Below are 24561 nucleotides of genomic sequence, written 5' to 3'. Positions count from 1 at the left end.
GGTTTGATCAGCAAACTAAAAACTCGGAGTTATACTTTATAGACCCACGTATAAACTTATCAATGCCGGAAAATCTAAGAGACAACAGAAAATTTGAAACATTGGTACACCGCCTGCGTCTTGGTACTGCATTTACGAAACACTTCTTGTACAGGATAAAACGTGTCTCTAGTCCGCAGTGTTCTTGTGGCCATCCAGACGAAGATGTGCATCATCATCTTCTCGGGTGTACAAAATACGATACACAAAGAACGGTACTGAAAGCTAATTTGTTTATATTAGACAGAAGACCATTCACTCTAAAAAAGATACTTGGCCCATGGCCAACTGCGGGCCTTCAAAAAAGAGCGTTTCTTGCTCTGAAAGAGTTCTTAGAGGACACCAACATTTTGGGAAAATATTAGGTGTCAGATGATCCGAATACGCTAAATGAGTAACACAAACGTTGTTCGTGGTTCATAATTGGTTTATGTGGCGATCGCAACTTTTACGCAATATGTATAATTCTGTTCTGTACTTGCAGTGCGTTGCATGTGTTGTGTGTTTTGGCTGTTCAAAACATCTGACTTTATATAAGCGTATGTGAACTGAACTAATGCACAGAACTTTGCGACTCATGTACTGTTGGTCTGTATATTTTTTATTCATCCAGTGTTCTACTGAGTGCCATATTTCGTGTCGCTATTCTCCCTTTCTACGCAAATTTGGTTCCTTTGCCAAGTGACAAGGAGTAGCCGGTGCCACCATAAAGGCGCCAATCTCTCCTAATATTCATTTCAATAAAAAAAAAAACTGACAGGAAGCGAATGAAGACATTTGAGCCCGTTGCTCGTTAGTGCGACCACAGCCTTGTTCTAACTGCGTTTGGCACTTAAAAAGATTATAGACCGAAGTAAAGGCGGACGACGAGCACTAACAAAATGCAATGAAAACAAGAAATTCCGCCTTGCATACATAAGTCTTGTTGGAAGATTGTGAACAATTCTCCCGTAAGGGAGCTGAAACGTCTTGCTTTTATTCATTTATGTTTCTGGTTGGCGTCCTTTTATTCTTTGGCTTTCACAATCCCGAATAGATCAGTTTTCTTCTGACAATTGACTTCAAAATAAATATGCTTGGAGGTCATATAACTGGGGCGCTAAGTAACGTTCGGTTCCATCTAGATATGTTCAGATTGTCTCTTCATTCTATTTGCAATATGTCGCCGTAATGTATGTGCTTCAAATTTTGTGTACATAGGCTACATTCTTATATGTTGTACACTGGCGGTAACTGTGGTTTGAAAATTCCATTTGCATTCAATGCAATACAAACTTTATTGGAGAAAGAAAAGCCACGGGAGTAATTCTATGAGTTCTGAAATATGTGTAATTTTAAAGCGATTTTCATGAGTGATATGCTCAGTTATACATTCATTCGCTGATAAGTAATATATTGAGTTTATTGAGTTTCAGCGCATGTGGGTGAATAAGCTGTTAATATTATCTAGAGTGTAATCGACATCGCTCTGAGAGAGAAATGAGTGGTTAGGTGAATTTCGTGATAAATGTAACAGGTCATGAGCTATGATTCAGAGCTCTCTATTTAACAATCGACACGTCGTACCCTTCCCCCGCCCGCCTCCACCTTATATTTCCAGACGTCTACACTACCCCCAACTGCCGGTGCTGTGGAATTCACCCGGCTACGCTTCCGCATATGCTATGGGAGTGCCCAGCACAGTACACACAGACTAACACCACGACTCTCTCGCCGAGGTTGCATGAGGCTCTGCGGAGCTCCGCCCTCGACGACCAAACCTGGGCGACCCAGCACGCCCGCGAGGCGGCGGCGAGGCAAGCCCTCGACGTCCCTTCGTGGGAGGCTTAGGCCCGGCCATCATAAAGTGCTGGTTCTACAATAAAAGTTTATTCCTCCTCCTCGGGTCGAGTCAGTAGTGGAGCTGATTGAGCACGACCAGGCCACATTTACATGAATATTGTTAAGCGGGCTGCAGAAGTCAAACTATCGCTTGCATGCGGGTAGACCAAATTCGCCTCGACGCTCGCTCCGTCCGACCTGCAGGCGCTTACATCATCCTGACGACTGTTCTTTGGAGAGATAAGCCAACCCGATCCGCTTTTGCCGGGCTCATGTAAGCGTTGCTTATGTCCTGCTGCTCTGCAAGGGAAAGCGGTGGCACTTCATGGTGGGCTGAGGTTTTGTGGATGTTCGTGATATCTTGGCGTATTGTGTGTGATCGAATTTTATTTCTTCTTTTTTTTGTTTTTGAGGAAGAAACGAATGTAGCGTCGTGGTTCTCGCATCTGAACTTTCTCAGTGGAATTCTGGGCCTGACACTTGAGAAAACCAGCGAAAAAATTGAGAAGCAAACACAACAGAAAGAAAAGGCGCCAACAACTCTCAACAACGCGCTTAGTCCAGCGTTGTTGGTGTGTCCTTTTTCTGTCGGGTTATCCCGGCCACGGCGGCCGCATTTCGATGGGGGCGAAATGCGAAAACACCCTTGTACTTAGATTTAGGTGCACGTTAAAGAACCCCAGGTGGTCGAAATTTCCGGTGTCCTCCACTACGGCGTGCCTCATAATCAGAAAGTGGTTTTGGCACGTAAAACCCCATAATTTAATTTAATTTTTTCTGTCGGGTTTGGGTCTTAATTGTTTCACTGTTTTTCTCAAGTTTCAGTATGAACCAACTGGTCCAGCAAGCAGCACTTCTGTAGAACTCTGGGTCCTCTTAAAACACGTCCACTTAACCAGGGAGAGAGTCAACAAGGTGCTCTTCGTGTTTTCTCCTTTATTTGCAAAGCTCAGGGGATTTGTGGACGCCTATGTTAATAATCGTTCACGATAACTATTAGCTCATTGTCCCCCTCCTATAAACAAAAAAATAGAACGTTCAATGAGGCCTGAAGGGCTTAGCCTAACGATACGCGTGGCATGCTGCTCCGTGTGAGATGGTGAGTAATGAAGAAAACAGAGGTCCTGTTCCTGCGCGTCTCTCACTGGTCTCGGCGACTGCATTACCTTACGCTGATACCCCTGTGAAGCCTGTTTATAGGATAGCCAGTGGTCTGCAGTATCGAAACGGAGACATAGTGAACCGCGAACAGTACTGGGGGGGGGGGGGGGGGGGGGGGGGCACCTTTTCAAAAATGAGTGACTAGGGAGAGGTTGACTGTCATCCGCGTCATATTAGGGTTTCGGGAAGCAGACACAGAAAGAAAAAGAAACCACTTACATTTATCTTACAGACAACATATTTTCCTTCATCCAGCAATGTTTCTCGGTGACGACCCGTTATTTAGCACAAAATTAAGTTAAAATCTTGTTCAATGAAATCCGCTTACTACATGTTATTAGCCCCCAAAATTCAGGACATGGACGTCTCTTGAGAGGTCGATGTTGCGATGGTAATGTATTTTTTATAGCAAATGCGTCTATGTCCCTGCTTTCGAAGGATTCTGATGAGGCACTACTGCTACTGACAGCAAACTTTTTTTGTATGTGACCACTTCGTAGCATATATTTTATATTTATTTAACACTTCATTCTGAATTCTACGTACCATTATCATATTTTTAATACATATATATTTTACGCACTTTGCAGCGAATGTTTTTCAGGCCACTATATAGTCATGTAACATACGCTTTGTCATTGACCATACCATCGACTACATCATACCATTGTTTGGCGTTCTTTGACCATCCCTGGCTTTCGCGCCAAAAAAACTCCACTAATCAATCAACGATGAACGAGTGACTACAACAACCCGCTATTCTACGTCCTTAGTTTTCAACCCGAGTACTCTGTAGTCTAAACTGGTGCCGTAACGGTTGAGACTTGCTAGCAACTTGGTAAGGTGTTCACTGAAACCTACTACATTCCAAAATTCCTGTATGATTGTGTCACACTTGTCACTGGCCTATTCTCCGACAGAAAAAAGGTAGAGTACGGGCCAGGTACGGCGTACGAAAGGCACTTCGCGGGGAACAAAAGAAAAAATCCAGGTGAAGCGACAGCAGGTGGAACAAGCGCGCTAATCTAATTTGAAAGCCCACCTAACCCAATGTCCGTTTTGCGGCTTACGTGTACCTAAAGTTGCAGTTTTTATGACTGCCTTGCTTTCAGATATTCTTATACTGCCATAACTTGCGCACTTTGGACAAGCCAAGCCGCAGTAAAAAAAAAAAAAAAAAAAAAAAGAAGAAAGAAAAGGAGGAGAAGAAAAAGAAGAAGAAAGAAAATAGAAAGCCTAGAAGTGTTTTAGCGACCGTGGTCAGGACTTGCCGCGAAAAGTACTTCATACCAGCATGAGCACATGCAGAAAATACTGCTTGGCAGGAGTGATGTTTTGCAGCTTGTGCGAGTTGAATGTCGTGCAGATAGTACTGTTTTGCGCTTGTAGTCAAAGTCGCTACTTTCTTTGAATCACTCCGGCTGCTCCTTTGCATCAAAGGCGGCGTGCTCAGTGTATGTCGTTCCTTGGTTTAGACTTTCTTTTTTCGAAGGCCAGGCCAGTTACATTACTGAGCACGTGTTTGTTGCGTAGATGGCTAGACTTTTGGGCCAGAGAAATCAGCATAACTGCGATATTTTTTAGCATAAAATTTCCCGCTTTCTGTTTGAACGGCAAGCGTATCGATTTTATTTGTAATTTGCAAGCTGCATCCTTCATGGCTTGGAAAAGAAAACGCGCGCCGCGTGAAGTGCCGAAACAGTGAAAGAGGCGCATTATGGGAAATCTTGCGGAACATGCTGACTAGGCAATGAGCCGCCCGTACGACTGGCTTTGCGGAACACACGGCCCACACACTGTACTTCGGGCCACTTTGTCAAGAACCTGGCGCAATCCCTAGGCCTCGGAGTTACGTTCTTTTATCAGTTGGTGTCGAGCTTAAGGAATGACGTAGGGATATTGTCTAAGTCATGGTGGGATGGTCCTGATTTTATTATCAGGTACTAGTTCTAAGAAAGGCTGAAATTCATTCCTCTGATGTTGACGCACTAAAGGATAACGCCGGTACTGAGTTAATTCTTTAAATTTTAAACGTAGGAACATGGGAAGGTAAGCTACGTTAGAGCCGGCTGTCCCAAAATCTCAAATTCGTCACTCATGTAACAATATAAAACGAAAAGGTGACATACACGGCATTTTTTAGCAACTTTGTGTCTCGGTGGAAGGCTAGTGTTTACCAAATTTTCGTGTATCTGAGATGCGTTCGAAAGAAGACTACAGTTACTATTCTTGTACATTTACATAGTTTTCACAAAGGGCCACCTCCTCAATCATCTTTATTGTTAAACACATCCAAAATGTGACGCCGCAGAATCCAAGCAGTCTTCTTTTTTTTTTTTTGTATCGGTTCAAGTGAGTCACGCATGCCACCTCCCGAGTTTTAGCTACGCGTTCGTCTGACGTGGCATCATTTGCACTGATTATACGGAGATAGATTAATGGACTTTGCTGATAAAAAACGCGATAGAGCTGGTAAAGATTATTAGCGCGTTGCCTATTTTTATGCGTCCCAGAGCACCGGGGCTATTCGAAAGGGGCAAGCTGATGCGTCGTCACCTGTCAGTATATTTCATTTCAATAGGCAGCCGTTATTGCCTGCACCAGTGCTGTGTCTTTCCTACGCAGTAAAAAAAAAGAAAATGCTTAGTCACGGCATGCTTGATTTGCAGTTCAGAGTTTATTGATGTTACCTTTAAAACAACATCTTACCGCGTACATCGCAGGGAAGAGGTTAAAGGGTCATTGTCCTAATGAGGACGGCCCACCTTTCTGGTGACAAACAGTGCATTTGGCACATTGGCAAGGCGGCGCTAATAAGTTTTAATAATTGTGCAAATCGCTTAAACTGCTACGTGTGCAACATCAATAAAACCCCGCCCCGTTAGCCCAGTGCCTATGGCGTTGCGAGGCGGGGCTCAATGTCTCGGATTCAAGCCTGGCCCAGGCGACCGTATTACCATGAAGGTGGAATGCAAAGAAACGCTCGTGTGTCGTACATACACTCGGATTCACGCTAAAGAACCCCAGGTGGTCGATATTATTCCGAAGTGCACTCGCTACGGTGTGTATCAAGATCAGATTGTGATTCCATCACGTGAAGCCACAGAATTCAATTTTAATATAAATAGCCGCAATTGATAACTTTTTTCTATTTTTTTTTCTTTTTTCAATAACAGATCGACAGCACAGAATGAACACAGCAACCACTATAGGAGAATAATTAGCGGGGTACGTTACCAGAAATCAGAAATAATAGTTCAGTATATCTTTACAACGTTTTACTCGGGAAATTGCGTATATATAATTTTCAACTTATTTATACGGAGCGAACGGTTTCTGCTTGATTGGCACCGGTTTCAGTTTAATAGCACTAACTTTACGAATGTGCGGGTCACGAATACACCTTTTCATCATTTTCGTTTTATCATATTGTGTGTATGCGCAAGAAGTCATGCGCAGAGACGCGGCGTTCTGTAACTATGAAGCACCATCGACTACACTTTGTCTTGGGAAGATAATCCACTTCAGCTGTCTACTGTAGCGATGTCTGTAGTCTAACAGTAATTATTCATGATTGCAGATTTTATTTATTATTGTCTCTTATAAGCTACCACCAATTATGCATCTCATAATCACATTGTGGTTTTGGCACTTAAAACTAGAGAACATAATTTAATATAAGGAACCCAAATTGGCGAACCTTTTTAATAGCACATCAAACACACCGAATTGACACAATAACTGCTGTAGGAGCAAAATCAGTCAGAATAAATTAGTGCTTCTAAATGTACCTTCTGTGGCTCCCTAAACATTTCAAAGAACTTGAAACGTACATTTGAAAACGTAACTATGATTTACATTTAGTTTAAGGCTAGCCATTAATCCAACTTGGTTCAGTTTAATCTCAACTGGTGATGCTCAGAGCCTGGCATAATGACCGTGCTTCACTTCTGCCGTGGTCAATAAAAATTTATTCGCTCAAGCTAGTAAACTTGAATTTTCAAGTACAGTTGTAGACCTCCCCTGCGGAGATCAAGACGCTTGCTATCCTCGCAGCATTTCGTCCATGTTACGAAACCCTCGCAGTCAACTTTCCTGTGTGAGGCTGACATAAAGAATATCAGGTGATCAGCGGCTGAGCCGCGCCAGTCGTAAAAGAGCCCTCGATGCCTTACATGTTGGCTGTAAAATTGCCTGCAAGCAACCTCTCCCTTGTACCCTCACTCACTCACACGCCCACGCCATACAGTAACACACAAAGCAGAACCAATTCCCTTTCTGAACGACTAGGAGCGTCTAGGAGCCAGCAGTCTATCACTCACACGAACCTGCAAGGAATTCTTCTCCGGTAGTTTTACTCGCAGAGGCGCATACGAAGAATAAAAATTAATACGGCAGATGAAAAAAACGACGTGGAGGCGGGCTTGGAAAGGCGGAGGGGGGGGCGGGGTGCAGTAGGGCAGAAGTTTCTGCATATACAGTCTCACGTAAGTTTTCTTGCCGCTATAAAACAAGAACCGCTTCTAAACGAAGACCTCCACCACTTATCATTAAAAGATAAAGAATCATCCTGCTTCTTAACGCCCTAACTAGACCTAATACACTGTTTCCTTGTGAATTCATATCCTTGTAAACTAAGTTTGGCGCCCCCGGGACCACTCTCAATCATGGCACAGTCTTAGCTACGCTGCGCTTGCCGCGCGAGTTCTGTTGCTCGCTAACGAGAAAATGTAAGTCAAGAATGAAGTAGCTCGAAAGTTTCGTTGATCTGCGGGTCAATATAAGTTTTCGTCACGAGCTCGCAAGTTTTATGCGCTAGTTTGATTTCTATCTCTTGGTGTACGCATTCAAGATTTATGGCCCTATGGACGCTAAGCACTTAAAGAAAATTTTTCTGGGACGGTCTAGAAGTTTTCTCAAGACTGGGGCAAGTAATAAGCACGCTTCTTTGAAAATAAAATAAAACATCGTTGTTTTCTTCGTGAGAGCGCATTTGGAGAAAGTATGGCAGCACTCGGGGCGAGTGCTGTTGACCTTAGTAGGAGCAAAATGCAGTGAACAAGTAGGACACAAATGTAATTAAACAAACATTAACAGCATCCATTCCATTTGTACAATGTGCGCGTGTTGTGTAGCATGTGTTTCATTATAAACTACGTGCGCCTTGTGCAATGCAGCCAACTATTGCCTATATTGTGTCCGAGCGCCTATTATCTAATCTGAGCAGTTTCCCCATCTATTAGCCCGTACGTCTTGGACGGCATTGTGGTATTACATGCCTGCTCAGCTATTCAGGGCTCAGTAAAGTGTGTGGTGTAGCTCCATCTTACTTTTACAGCGAAGCTGTTTACCTCTAGCCCCTGTATTCAACCCCCGCATGCCTTCGGCGCACGGACAGGAATACGTGGACCGATCCCGGAAATAGCGCAATACCGGGATGACCCGAGGTGGAGGTGAAGCAGCCTTCAAGCACTCCGCCAACTTTCAAAAATGAGTTTAATATCTTGGCTTTAAAAAGAACTACATAAATTCGGCGTTGTAAGAGAAACAGTATATATATTATAAGAAAGGGCACTTAGTGTAGCGAGTTGGCCTTCGTGCGCTTCATTTCCTTTAAATCCTGTTTGACGAACAACGAGATGGGGAAACAGTGTGGCAATGGTGCCTGTGCACATGCCTTGGTCTTCTGTGGTTATAACGTCACGGGCGTCGGAGGTGCCGGCGCGGTTGCAGCAGCGCTTGCGGCAGATGCGTGGCAGGTGCTGCGGTGATGGTGGCGGCGCTTGTGTCGGCGTAGTGTGGTGTCGTATGAAAAAAAAAATGCATGATTTCATAATGTATGCAGCCCATGTATCCAGCCTAAACGGTTTCGCTGGTATTCCGGCTTCGCACGAATGTTGCGGCCCCACGAATTCTTGCATCTGCAAGTTCTTGCGTTTCTCGGACAATATTGCGCGATGTCGTTCTTATTCTCTCTTTTCGTGCTTGTTTTTTTTTAACTTGCGACGTTTCTTTTCATGTGATCATACCATTTTATTTTATTGGTATTGTGTTGTGTAAAAAAAGGAGTATCCATCACCGATATCTAACCATTGGCAATATCTAATTTTTTTTCTTCCGCAATCCTCTCAATAAAAAAAGAAAATCAACTTTCCAGTCCAGAAGGTAGAGTTCTGATTTTTGAACTCAAAAGGGTTTGTTGCCAATGGCGTCATGTTCTTCGTTACCAGGCACTTCACGGATGACAAAAACCAGGGGAAACACCATACGGCAAGGATTTTCCACACTATTAGCAGCGGCTTATCAGTCTCTTCTGGAACTGCTACCGTTTTTGGAAAAAAAAAATTCTCTTGACGCACCACTGGAAGATGTCAAAGCGCAATGCACTTAGGTGATGCAGCCTAGATCTTTGCTGCTTTCTCTTTTATTTTGTTCGGTCTTTCCACCACTGTACGATCATGTCGTAGCCGCATCGCATTGCAATGGTGTTACAAATCGCAAATGCCCGTCACGATTTCTTTTTCAGAAGGTTTCTAGCACCACTGCACTGTGTTAGCCACAGACGTCCGACCAACCGTCGAGCACGTTTCAACCAATGCCCATTCCATTTCTGTCGCGGGAAAAGATGACCGATTGTCTTTTTGGGAAAACTAAAAAAGAAAGAAAATGACGTGGCAATCCGTTTGCCCTGTCTTCGCATAGTTGGCCAAAACACGTTTGTGGAATATGCTCGCTCGCTCACGTCTTTCCTGTGCAAAAGAAAAGTAATCTAGGGAAAATAAAACACAATATGACTTAACTGAAGGGACTGCAAGGCGATATCGCTCTGTCTCAAGTGGCGCGATGAGCTTGGGTAGCGGAATGGCACCTCTTTTGTGGGTGTATCTGCAGATAGCTAGCGCAGACTTAGAGAGTAACTGTTTTATGCTTACATGAGCTTTATATTTCACTTTATTATTGTCAACCTCCTGTAGATATTAAAGCGAAGCTTTCATTGTCCACCCTTTCGGATTTGGCGTGACTGTAGTTGCTAGTGTAGCTGGGATGGTCGGTATCTGAGCGGATATATTTGTAACTGCATACTGTTTTTGCGCGTGTTCAATACCTTTCCCGCGCTAAGTGTACAAACAATGGATCACATGCAAGTCATAAATCAGGTAATCGAGAAATTCGCACAGTACAGTCAGCTTCTCTCTGTATGGCTTTCATAGATTACGAAAATACATTTTATTGAGTCCAGATACCAGCTGCCATAGAGGCATACCATTATCAAAGAATGCAGGACGCTTACGTAAATATCTTGGAAAGTATCTACAGCAATTCCACAGCTACCTTAGTTCTCCACTTAATTCTCCATTCTTAAATTATCCCGGGAGACATCTTCCACCATGGCAGAACTATTTGCAATCCTGTGTGCTTTGCGTTTCATAACTTCAGAAAAACATTCGCAAAAATGGGTTAACTTTAACGATTCGCAAGCCGCTCTCACATTACTGCAGAGCAATAAGAAAAATTCTTTGAACACTTCGCTATTGTATGAGACGCTGAAAGAACTTACAAAAGCAAGCGCAATGAACCACGTAATTGCATTTCAGTGGATACCTGGGCACTGCAATATTCCTGGTAATACTGCAGTGGATGCAGCTGCGAATCGAGCGCACAATAATGCAGAGACAACCAATCTTCCCCTATTGCGGAGTGAAGTCCGTCTGATCCTGAGACAGATTTCTTGTCGCCTCAGCAAAACTACCTGGTTTGACCAGCAAACTAAAAACTCGGAGTTATACTCTATAGACCCATGTATAAACTTATCAATGCCGGAAACTCTAAGAGACAACAGAAAATTTGAAACATTGGTACACCGGCTGCGTCTTGGTACTGCATTTACGAAACACTCCTTGTACAGGATAAAACGTATCTCTAGTCCGCAGTGTTCTTGTGGTCATCCAGACGAAGATGTGCATCATCTTCTTCTCGAATGCACGAAATACGATACACGAAGAACGGTACTGCAAGCTAATTTGTTTATATTAGACAGAAGACCATTTACTCTTAAAAAGATACTTGGCCCATGGCCAACTGCGGGCCTTCAAAAAAGAGCACTTCTTGCTCTGAAAAAGTTTTTACAGGAGACCAACATTTTGGGAAAATATTAGGTATCCGATGATCCGAGTACGTTAATGAGTTACATAAACGTTGTTCGTGGTTCATAATTGGGGTAGGGCGTGATCGCATCTTTTACGCAACATGTATAATTCTGTTCTGTACTTGCAGTGTATTACATGTGTTGTGTGTTTTGGCTGTTCAAAACATCTGACTTTATATATGCGTACGTGGACTGAGCTAGTGCACAGAACTTTGCGACTCATGTACTGCTGGACTGTATATTTTTTTATTGATCCGGTGTTCTACTGAGTGTTATATTTTGTGTCACTATTCTCCCTTTGTACGAAAATTTGTATCGTTTGCCAAGTGACAAGGAGTAGCCGGTGCCACCATAAAGGCGCCAACCTCTCCTAACATTCACTTCAATAAAAAGAAAAGTAGGAAGATTCCTATAAAGAAGGGGGTCAGACAAGGAGGCACCACCTCTCCAATGCTCTCCAATGCATGCTTGGAAGAAGTATTAAGCTATTAAACTGCGAGGCTTAGAGTAAGGATCAATGGCGAATGTCTCAGCAAGCTTCTATTTGCAGATGACATTGTCCTGTTCAGCAACACTGAAGACGAGTTGCCACAAATGATTGAGGACCTAAACATAGAGAGTATAAGAGTGGCGTTCAAGATTAATATGAAGAAGACAAAGATAATGATCAATAGCCGGGTAAGGGTACAAGAGTTCAGGATCGCCTGTCAGCGTCTGGAGTCGGTGAAGGAGTACGTTTACTTAGGTGAATTACTTACAACGGACCCTTATTATGAGAATGAAATATACAGAAGAATGAAAATGGGTTGGAGCGCTTTCGGCTAACAACGTCAGACCCTGCTGGAAGCTTACCATTGTCATTAAAAAGTAGAGTGTACAATCAATGCTTTCTACCAGTGCTGACATATGGGGCAGAAACTTGGAGACTGACAGAGAATCTCGAAAACAAGGTAAGGACCGCGCAAAGACCGATGGAATGAAGAATGTCAGGCGTAACGTTAAGAGTAGGAAGAGAGCTGTGTGGATCAGAGAGCAAACAGGGATAGCCAATATTCTAATCGACATCAATAGAAAGAAATGGAGCTGGGCAGGTCATCTAAGGTGTAAATTAAATAACCGGCGTAACATTAGAGTTACAGGATGGGCGCCAAGAGAAGGGAAGCGTAGTCGGGGACAGCAGAAGACTAGGTGAGATGATGAAATTAGGAAATTCGCAGCGCTAGAGGGAATCGGTTGGCGCAGGACAGGGGTAATTGGAGATTACAGGGAGGGGCCTTCGTCCTGCAGTGGACATGGACATAAAATAGAATGATTATGATGATTATGATTATTATCCTGATGAGGATGCGAAGGTGCTTTCGCACAATTGGCCTATTCCGGGCATAGAGAAAAGTGGCGCAGTAGAAGTGCTAAGCGAGGCGGCCCGGGCGGGCGCGACGTAGATAAATCCTCCAAGACAAACACGCCGTCTCCTTCATGCCATCCCCTTTATTTCTTTGTGATCATTTCTCCAGTGTCGTGCCGTCGTCGTCGTTCTATCGCCTTCACTCTGTCGTCGTCGCTTCATCGTCATCACACCTTCGTTGCGGTTCCGTTGTCATCATTCAGTCGCCATCACGCAGTCACAATCGGGCTGTCGTCATTCAGTTGTCATCATTCCACCGTCGTCATCCCATGGTCGTATTTTTGTCGTCATTTGCCATCGTCATCTGTCTGTTGATGCCATACATTTGTCGTTATGCCGTCGTCACTATACCGTGGTCGTAATTCCATCGTCCTCATGCTGTCATCGTCATACTATCGTCGTGAAGTCGTCGCGCTTGTTTCATCATCATCATTCTAGTGTCGTCGTGCGATTGTCATCATCTAGTCGTCATCACGTCATCGTCGTCGTTCCTTCGTTGCCATCCGTAGGCGTCGCATGTTGGAGCACCAGAACTTCATGTTGAGCGAAACGTTCTCCGGTTAAAATGTGTCCCAACTTGGTCGTGTGCTCTCTATGTATACTGGAAAATTGTCCCTGATCAATAACAGCGTTCTTCGCAAACACAAAAGAAAGCTTCGCTTAACCGAATTACCCCAGTGCGTTATATCTACATTTTTTCTCTTTTAATCTTTGCTGCATCTTCAAATCCAACCAGAAATTATTTTCTGCTTTATTTAGTTCCACTTATCTACAGAAACGGCTGGCAGTCTGTGCAATGCGTTGTCAAGCCTAAAGTTTAAATATAGGTACCAGAATTCGCTAGAAGCCACCTTTACATTTTGGATGACACTAGAGTGGTGTAGTTGCTGATGCTTACGCAATATAAGCGGTCCACAGTTAGGTATCACCTTCGTATAAAAGCTTACGTGCACGCCATCGCTTCAAAATCCACACTCGGGTAACTACGTAACAAATAACAATAGCCATTAGTACTATTGCTTGATATTGAGATGACAAGAAGACCATGGCAGCTCGAACAAGCTTCTCTTTTTCCCCAAATGGTGGAGCAAAGCTGTACTACAGACGAGGCAGAGTGAGCACTTTCTTTATGATTTGACAGATTAAGTCAAGAACAACAACCTCTTCATATGGATATAAAAAATTAAATACATCTCACGTGGGAACTGTCACCGTAACTACGCCAGGACAATGAGAAAAAAAAAAGAACAACTCATGACGGAGTGCAAGGGATGCGACATCAAAGCTTCAGGAAGTCTCTAGTGGATGGACGCTCTTTGTTCTGCCGTTGTTCTTTAAAGGAGGCCTTGCATCGCCGGCGGGCAACTTCAGCGGCTGCGGGTCAAAAGAGTTACCGAGAAAAAAAAGAACATAAATAATGGTTTGTAAGTGAGAGGCGCTTCATGGGAGAGGCTCGGACGAAGGGAGATCCGTATTCTTCTGTGTGCCCAGCTGAGCCCGAGTCGAGATACGTGAGGGCAGGCTCGCTCTCCGAGACGTCATTCCAAAAGCCCAGCTAGCTGACAGCCGCGACGTTTCTGACAGAGCTCATTTCCGAGAACGCGAGCCCTCTCTCCATTCACCTCCACGGTGGCTCTCCCTCCCCTTAACAAACCGCGCCGGATGACACAGCGATCTTTTCCCAGTCTTCGAGGGTGCGGGGACAGAAGACGGCCTACTCTGCTCCCATGGGTATTTATATGTTAGTTATCCCCGTACACACAGCAGGGGGATGTCATCCGAATCTTTCCTTTTTGTGGTTCGGTGCTCACGTCGTGTGTGGCTTTGCAATTTCACGATTGCTTGCTCAGATATGTCACCCTTGTTCCGGGGCTGTCACGTAGGTATGTTATCGTTTATGCGACATGCCCAGAAGGCATATGTGCTTCCCCTGCTGGCGGGTGAAGAACATGCAGGCTGTCGCGATTTCGAACCATTTTGGTGAAGAGAAGCTTTCTGACCAGATCAAGAAATCTTAAATATGTTACCTTAAAGCAAATCCGATTGTCGAGCGCTTCAAGAACTAAACAAATTAATTATCTAGCCTTGCGACCCCTTTTCCTGCTATATAATTATTTACACTCTAAATAGCTAATATATAGACCTGCCTCTTAGAAGAATGTACTACTACAAGTGGGCTCGTTACGTTAAAGCCACTTAATGGGCGATGTGGCATTTTCTTCTACATGCAGATAAAGATGTATATTTCCTGACACATTGCCATCAGGCCATATTGACTTGATGCTCTATTTTTATTACTTGTTTGGTTATCATTCCTCAATAAAAAGAGATTTTCCATATATGCCATATGTGCACATGTGTATGTCACGGTGGGGGTGGAGATGGTGGCATGGCAACTTTCCCTCAGACAAACCTAAGCTACGTCATTCTTCCAATGACCATCGTAGACCGCGAGCAACTTAATGTGTAGGCGTTGCTGTGAAGGTGTTCGCAAACCGTGAGTTGCTTTCCAATGTGCAACAAAGTCTCATATCGTTCAAGCAACTAGCTTTCTGCTTTAGATAATAAGCTGTGTTGATACGACTGACCTTCTGCCAACATCACGTCTCCCTCTTTTTTTGTAAATGACATTGTGCGATGTTGTTTAGCTTGACGGCGAATCACTCGGACACGCTCCGATTCCGTTTCAAATTAAGAAATTTTCGGAGTAGATATAGAAGCATATGTATCGTTGTGAGCAATGTCCTTGATTAGCTCCTCGAGGCTCACACGGACACTGTTATGACACTTTGGCGCTTTGGCGTCAAAGCTTTATAACACTTTTGTCGCTTCACTGTCTTCTTTTTTCGGTCCCCTTTTCACGAAATGTATTTCGCGCCACAATGAAGTATACCTAGGAAAGCTAAGCACCAACTTGCCCAAGAAGAAGCCTTTTTGTTATGACACACTTTGTCAAACAAGGGTATACGTTGCAAATGATAGCAGAGTGTGACTTGCCTAAATTCTTTATTTTAACTTAGGTTTTATAGCGGTCAATGCTATAACATTTCTTATTCAAGGACCACGGCACTTTGTCATTGAGGCATTGCAAGAGGTAACTTAAAGTCAGGTAGCCTGTTTAAATCAGTATAGGCAAAAGCGTAAGTTTGCCATTGTCAATGCAGCATAACCCATGGGATTAAAGATATGTGGCTTGTGGTTGCTCACTCGTTAACCAAATTACCGCCCAACTTGCTCTTGCCAACACGGGCTCATCTTATTATTAACGTCATTCAAATCAGCCTAGCATCGTGCCAGAAAACATAGAGAATAAACAAAAAATGAACAGTTAATCTATTTGGTAGGTTAGGCTGGTAATATGAATTACACAGCAGAAGTTGTTGCATTCTGCCAATACAGTGCACTGGAAGAATCGGTGCGCTGCATTGTGCGGTCGTCACAGGGTGCCGATTATTGCAATCGGTGGAGTCTTATTTATTTGTATTTTATTTTTCACAAGAAAAGTTCTCGCGACAACGATAACATGAGAGCAAGGAATAGGTGACGGCAGAAATATGGTATAGTGCCACCTTAATACAGTCCGGACATTGGGCTATTACTACGCGTTTCTTTTCATCACTTCGGCGACTAAAGTTTACGGGTACGTCTGAGCTCTTAAAGAAATGGAGGAGTAAACTAGCGAGGCTCAGAGAACGCAAGTAATGTAAAGATGAAAATTTAAAATGTTTGCACGTCCAAAGATATGTGGTATTCAGTATTTAGCATGTCGATCTGTTTCCAAGTAAGCTACAATTTGACTAATCAGAAGCATACCGTGGGCATACAGCTGTGAAGCATACAGAAGCATACCGCGTCAGCAGATGCATTCACAGCTCTCACCCTGACGTCAGCACATTTCCAGCGCGTGCAGAAATGCGGTGCTGTGTACTATTCGCTACGCATGTACATGCTTTCAGAATTTGAATAGAAAAAAAAAACACCTTTGGCGCAGTCCCTTAATGCATGGCTGCACGCTCGTGCCGCGAGGCAGCTATCTGGTGGAGCATTTGATGACAACAGCTGCATTTCGCCTCCCCGTGCCGCATTTTCACGCAGGAACTGTTAGTTTAGGGACACTAGCAATGAATTACCAAAGCGCGGAAGATTCATCGGAGATTTTCCCGAATGCTGCGTCTGGTGCCTAATGTATTTATTATATGCTAGACGCTGAATCATGTATCCTTACTGCTGACATAAACCTACCTAAGTTATGCAACTTCGCACCCTTTACTTGGAAAATAGGGATAAAAGCATGGTACTCTTCCTATTGTTGTGATTGCTTCTAGTGCTTACTTCACCATACGAGTGATTTTCGTATGAGAGAACATCCACCTTCTCTGCTAAAAGACAAAACTCAGCTTCACTGTTTCCTTCCGGATTATATTTTTTAAAGTATTGCCATTGTTATTGCCTGTCATTGTGCGGTCGACATAATTTCTTTAATTTTATACGCCTCCCAAGCATCCCTCTTGTTTCACATTTGTCACGTGAGATGTCATAGCATCCAAAACGATTCCCCGAGCGGCAAAAAATCAAGGGAACCGAGGGGGCCCAATTTCCAGTAACTGTACGAAGCTGACAGACAGCGAAGCCTGGGAAAGCATGAATAACTATTTTGCATAAATGGAGGCCGTCAGTGGCGCTGTCTATCACTCGCAACGCAATGCTTAATATGCGGCATGCATATAAACGCACAATAAGGGGGCAACATCGCAACATTTCGCAACATCCCTTCATTGGCCGAGCGTAGCCCAACCTATCCGGTGGCAATGGATTCGACTCCCACCAGCGGTAAGTTAGTTCTATGTTATGTGGTTTTCCTTTCCTTTATCCTTCATAAGGATATCAAGCATCCGAAATTTAACTCATATATAATTAATTCTACATTTCAATATTACATTAACCTCGCTGCCCAAGAACTCGTACAGATGGTTAACCAGCGCAGCTTAAACATGCGGCCCCGGTGTTTATCACGGAGTTGATCCCGACGGTTCATTAAACGACGGCTTGGTAGGCTACCGGATCCTCGGTACACAGTTGCTTCTTGCGCTCGGAGGTTGTGAGTCGGCTGAACGAGCCTTTGTTGTGCCTGGGCTGCAGCATCGGCACGGAGAAGACGAGTTTGTTCCCAGTTCTGCTCGCGGCGTTGCTGATCGAATGCTGCCTACTCCTCATGAGTATGTATGACGCGTGGCCTACCTATTCTGGAGCCGGAGAGAAACTACTGCGCGCGCACTCGGCTGCGACTTAGAGCAACGACGTGACTACAGGCGCAGCCAATCGCGCGCCTCTCTTTCTTCCTTTTTTTTGTGCATGCGCATGGGGTTGCGCCGGAGGCGTTTTCGGCGTACAGACGACAGATAGACGGATGAATCGGCTAGTCATATACAGATTCGCTGTAAAAATATTCCTCATTTACCCTTGAGAATACTATGAGTTGCATGATAGGTAGTCAGATGCACTGTTACGGCGAGCACGCTAGCACGAGGTCTGTGGGAATTTCGCTGTATTAGCAGTTTAAGGATTTAGAAACTTCAAACTCAGCAATACAATAATTGGGACAACTGATATAGACTTCTCCCTGCAGAAATATAAAATGGAGTGCTTGCAAAGTGCAGGCTAAGCCCTTTAAGGCACTTGTAAACACTACATACAATTCACTAAGACGGTATATTCTTCCATCTCAGATCCCGTTACTTGACGTGGTGTCATATACTGCCCTCTAATAAAAAAACACGACAGCGCTTTAGTTACATCGATGTTAGAAATTTTCCCCCATGGATTGAAGCGGTGAGCAAAGCCAAGAAACATTTTTCCCAATATTCGTCTTGGCCCCACACGTGGGCTTACACGATTTTTTTTTGCCTCCCCGTGCAGCCTTTCATCGTATTTGCGAAGCTTTACGCGTTCATCCTTTTCATCGCAAACCTGATTCCATCTTGGATTTACTTGCCATTGCATGCTCTCACCTCTCGAGAACAATAAAAGGCTCCTACAAAATGCGGTACTTCGTCGTATCTCTGAGAAGACTCCTATGCGTTCATCCGTCTTCCCTCTTCTTTTCCCCAAACAAGAGCCTAAGATGGAAGTCTTGTTGAGATTGGAAATGCACCGAGCTCCTTTGATGTTCATCGCATACCTTGAGGGCATGTGTTACAAGTACCACGGAAGCTTCCTTTCCGAATGCAGAGTGGCTTGTTTGGCCTGCGGAATGCCTGGGGTAACGCATTCGCATTTCACTCAGAGATCTCGAGTGCCACGGCAGTGTTCATGAGCCTGCTTTCAGATGCATTTATATACGCCGAGATTCGAGGTAATTCTTGGCGTCGCTTATCAATATGGCGCGACATCGCATATGCAGATCGCTCGGTGGCTCTCTGCGAGACTACCAAATTGAAGACGGCCATCCAGTAGGAAAGTTCGTTAGAATGTGTGCCTTTTGCACGTCCACCTGTAAGGCTCTTCAATGGGATATGTTGGCAGCTACTACCGGCTCAATATGGAACTAAGTCAGTGCAGTATTCCGTCACTTGTAACATATAAGTAATTACTCTGCTTCTCGACGATGTATAAGCACGTATTTAATAAAGCGTGTGGTATTACTATAACGATTCATGTCATAAAATGACTATCAGAAATTTATCCAGCCAGGATTAACAGTCATGCTTATAACACCAATACTTGCTTGCCCTTTTAGACAGCACTGCTTTTTCGAGGATTGTACGAGGGTCATATTGAAAGTGATGAGCGACAGCTTTCCACAAATTGTCATGCTGCCTTAACCTCTGCGGAAGGTCAGCGGGCGTGGCATTGCGCTACTGAGCTTAGGACCGCAGGTTCAGTCCCGACCGCGGCTGCCACACTATGATCAGGGCGAAATGCGAAAGAGCTCGTGCTCCATGCTTTGGGCGCACGTTAATGAATCCAAAGCGGCCAACATTATTCCGGAGTCTCATACTACGGTGTGCTTTGCAATGAAATCGTGGTTTTAGAACGTAAAATCTAAAAATTGAATTGTTTTAATCACGCTGCCTTTTGAAACCGAAACATAGTCGCTTATGACGCAGATACTTTCGAACACTTTTGCACCGCAGCTATGTTTGAACGATTTTACGCAGAAACGTCCCGCAATTTGAGCAGTTACAAAATAAAGCGATGTCAGCCCGCTCAATGTCTATGTGCGCCTATCTAGACATGGTCCAGCTTGCTACACTGCAATCGGGAAGAGGCAGCATTTTCAGCGTTCTTTTCACAAGGACGGTCTTTTGCTCTGCCTGCCTGGGTGTCATTCAGTTTCAGTTTAACATTTGTTGAAGACACACTTCGCTAAAAGTAAATATTTGACGCACAGTCATTCAATGAAGCATCGCCGTGCCGTCGGCGTTGTCGCGCTATGCTCGTGCTTAGTTTCGTTGTTCTCTTCGTTGTACTGAAATGCCACCGTCATGTTGTTGTTATAGTTGCTTTATGTTGTTGGTACAGTTGCTTTATATATATATATATATATATATATATATATATATATATATATATATATATATATCTATGTTGCAGAGGCAATATTTTAAGATACCAAAAGCCCCACGTCTTTGTCATTGCTTTTTTTCTTCTCTCTCTTTATTTTTGCCTGGCTGCATATTTAGCACGGTATACTAATGTACGGTTGTGTCCCATTGTGTCTGCAATTTTCTTTGTCACACTCTTTCATTCTACCACTCCTAATGCTGAGACAGCTGGGATGCAGCATTTGAGAACGCTCTTATGCGCGGCCAATCAATAGCAGGCATATTGTTGACAAATACGTCCGAGTCAGATTATGTGCTTCTAAAACGTTCCGACATAGGACGAATACAGTTGGAGAGAACAAACGCAGCACATTAATGATCTGTAATGTCTACACGGGAGTTAGAATTTGGAACAACTTTACTGTTATGCAACGCTTTCTACGACTATTCACGCCTTCCTAAAAATGTTAGAAATCTAATCTACAATATTATATAGTTCGCTTTGTTTTTATAACTCATAAGCCAAATTATACTCGTTATCATTGAATATCTTATGTCCTGCCGTGTTCCAGTTTCAGGCACCGGCATATTGGTATTTGTACGTATATTACTTTTTTTTTTAAACGGACGGCTTTGTCAGAAGTGGTTACTCAATTTACACTTTACACCTAAACAATTTTGTTGGGTCCCCAAAGCTCGGTCACACAAGTGTATATGTGTAGTGTAAGCGTGTCTACAATGAACTTCGAAGTTCAACCTGTTGATCGGGTGGTGCCAGGAATCACGCCTTTCGATGCGCGCCTGAGGTATCCTTGGTGCAGCTCGTTTCCGAGTGCAAATGTACCAAGGAGCACCTTACCTGCCTTTCCCTCTCTTCCTCAATATATTTATATATATATATACACATATATATGTGTGTGTGTGTGTGTGTGTGTGTGTGTGTGTAAACTAATGGAGCCAAGAAAAGAATCGGGGAAATTAGCTCTGGCTGAAACTGACATGTAGAAAACAATAAAGAAAACAGAAATGAAAGTGCCGAAAATATAATTAGCCGCCGGTGAGAGCCGAACCCAAAACCTCCGCATTACGCGTGCGTTGCACTACCAATTTTGCTACGGTGACGGCTATCAATCCGTTCACTAACTTGGGTGTTTATGTTTACTGGATTTACCCCTACAAGCGTTAGCCGGCGCCACTCAAAGCCATGGTGGGTGGATGTGGAACAGCCTTTTGCGTCACGTAACACGTGAACGTAGGCGAGTAGGAATGTGACTGATACACCTGTCATACGGCACGTGTAAATCCATTCGCAGCGAATGAGATTACGTGTTAATCCAATTTTCGTTACTTTTACATGGGCATAGTGAATGACATTCACAACTAATGACATTCACCCACTGAATGAGGTTCCCGAAGTCATGCAAATGCGACTTGTGTAATCTCGACAATGGCTTGAGAAAAAAATTACAAAATCGACATGTTAAAAGTAAATGTAATCAGAGTAAAGGTTGTCATAATTGCTGTTATGAACTTTTTAATTATTTTTCACCGATAGTTGAAGTAGTTTGTGCGACTGTATTCTTGTTCCTAGTCTCGACTGGACGCTAGCACCCCTTGTCGGCCATGTTTACAAATGATCCTCTTTTTTTTTTTATTTCTGCATATTGTTTCCAAAGTGGTACCGCGCTAAAGCCTATCCACCAACCACGAAAGCTAATTCTGCAGCTTCGTCAGCGGAGAATGAGAAGCGAAAAGCACTTGTCGCGCATATATATCGATTGCCGAGCGCCTGCGTGCGCAAGGTGCCGATGAACATCGCCATCAATTGCGAATGCCATTTCGTACACCGTGTAGACAGCGAACGCAAGACAGCAGTGACATTCGGTATGAAGGTCATTTACTGTGAATGACATTGCACATGCCGTGCGACAGAGGTGTAATAAACCCTCGCAAACACACACACGCACACGCACACGCGCACACACACACACACACACACACACACACACACACACACACACACACACACACACGCGCGCGCGCGCGCGCGCGCGCGCGCATGCACACACGCACACACGCACGCACGCACGCACGCACGCACGCACGCACACACACACACACAAACACACGTACACACGCACACGCACACACACACGCGCGCGCTCGCGCACATTAATACATATGCTAAGTTCTGGTGCCATTCCTCGCGCTGTTTTCTTGTCGCTTACCTGAATTCTTACCGTCTTCCACATCATGGAACTATACGTGATCTACTCGGAGTTTTGGAAGAAAACCAGACTTTTATGGCGCTGAATTCTCGTAACTCGTAACCATTTGTTTCAGAAGCCTCGCCTGCCCGTGTAGTCTCACAAATCCGACGTTTTCCATAACCAAACATCACTTTGTTTACGCTGACAGTTGTTCAACGGCTGCACCGCAGTGCCTCGGAGCTATAGGGCTTGATGAATCTCCGGAAACGCCGCGGCGCATCGTCGCACGACACGGTTGGCGACGAGCAAAACGAATGCGGGCGCGGGACACAAAGAAAACGGAAAGAAGTGGAGCTGTCTTCCGCTCAGGTGTGCGGCGAGCGATATAGCCGGTCGAGGCGACGCTGTGAACCAGCGATACATCTTGCTGTCTCAAAGGTGCGAATCTCGGGAAGCGCGTCGCGAAGGCACGCCGTGGCTGCGCTCTGACGTCTTTTCTCTTGGAAGGCATTCATCTAGCTTGACGTGGACTACGCGGACAAAGAACGCTGTGCTTTGTCTCCGTTCCCTTCTTTCTTGCCAGAATTTTTTCTTTGCGTCAGTTTGTTTACGTCTGTGGCGCTTCCGCTTTACATCGCCGCACGAAAAGATTCTGTACGGTTTTCTTAAATTTCGCAAAAGAAAAAAAAAAAAGGTATGCATCTACCATCTACCATTATTGTCAGTTTAAGCGAATAGACAGGCACCTTTACAAAGATATTCGCTTTCGAAAGGAATCGTGCGTTTTCAGGCCCATACTTGCAGCAGTGAGGCAACTTATGTCGCGTTTGTTGTTTCATTGCGTAATGTCGGCGAAAATAAAGCCGTTAAGGAGCCCATCTATGTTGACTAGTATAGGTGGCTGTATATATAAGCCGATTCATTATAAGCGTAGCGTCTCCAGCAGCGCGAGCGCCGGCACGGAAGGCGACTGCCATCGTGGCGTTTCCTATGTATTATGTGGCATGTTACCTGGCACCGGTCTAACATTAGGACCGGTGCGCCCCATGTTCAGAGGGAACACAGAAATACTTCTATTAGGAGTAACACTGTTTTCAGTCATATACGTATGTTCCGCTCTTCTAAAAAAAGGAAGTAGTTTACACCTGGCAAAGACTGTTTGAAGCACTGTTACCTATATATGCAGGCCTTATAAATACCATACTATCAAACTTCGCGTATATGTTATGTAATTACATGCGGTTAATTAGACAACCTGGCTTTATTATCTTACATTATTTCTCTCCCTCTGCATATTAGTTGTAGTAAGAGTTTGAATCATTATTCAGTCCTGTCTAGGCATTAGCAGGTGTACAGTGTTTGACATCTTGGGTTGATAATTGTGAACAAGTCCCCCTAGCGGGTTTTCTTCAGTGCTTGTGGCAGCAGAGGTCTCTTGGCTTCCGCCGCGACCATCGTGTAGTCATCACTTCTAGGTAGAATACATGCAGATGAGTCTGAAGCAGGCGAAGAGAGCCGAGCGCGCTTTTTGAAAGTGCCGAATAATGTGTGTTGGTGTGTTGTCGCTTGAACAAGGTTGCTCTGTCAAGGCTTCCTTTCAATGTAAATGGCACACAGTCGATGTATGGCCTGGAACTACGAAGTCAGGGACGTAAAAACGCTTATGACCGCATAAACGTGTCTCGCTCTTTGTGTATCTCACTGTGCATCTCAATTTCTCAGCCATCTACTTTTATGCGCGCGTGTGCGTTAGCTCATGGTTTTACCTAGTCACAAAAACGCAATGCCCCCTTTGCACATATGATGTCTAGACACAGAGAATCCTCATTTGTGCCTTAAGAGGCACAAATAAATGAACAAAGAAGGAGGAGAAAGGAAGACGAAAAAGCAATAAAGAAAAACAAGTAGAGGTGCTATGTCCGCTGGGCCATTATTTTGTGAGAATGAAGAACAATGAATAAAAAAGGTTTAATGAGTAACGCGTGATGGGAAATGTGGACTTCACCTCAGTCGCTAAATGTAGAGAGCGTTATACCTGAACTCAACACCAGCACCTGAAGATCGAATGAACTTCCCAAAATGTACTGCTCCAGGATCTACAGAGGACAACCACCCCCTGTTGTGGCTCTGGCCAAGAACTAAGCCTACTCGAGAGAGGATTCGTTTACCTCTGTTACACGGGCGACCTTAACCGCGCTTGACGTAACTTCGGTTATCGCTGAACGCGTTTAGCGC

General features: G+C 44.2%; 1 protein-coding gene and 1 pseudogene across 3 annotated transcripts in view; one reads left to right on the top strand and one right to left on the bottom strand.

The window, feature by feature from the left end:
• LOC126531630 (nephrin-like) overlaps positions 1-24561 on the top strand; it is a 372938-nt gene that overhangs the window by 174330 nt on the left and 174047 nt on the right. The gene's annotated exons all lie outside the window — the stretch shown is intronic.
• Positions 8421-8541, bottom strand: LOC126532545 (U2 spliceosomal RNA; annotated as a pseudogene).

The sequence above is a fragment of the Dermacentor andersoni genome, chromosome 5 (assembly GCF_023375885.2).
Source record: "Dermacentor andersoni chromosome 5, qqDerAnde1_hic_scaffold, whole genome shotgun sequence".
Lineage (NCBI taxonomy): Eukaryota > Metazoa > Arthropoda > Arachnida > Ixodida > Ixodidae > Dermacentor > Dermacentor andersoni.
This window is presented reverse-complemented; position numbering and strand designations above follow the sequence as displayed.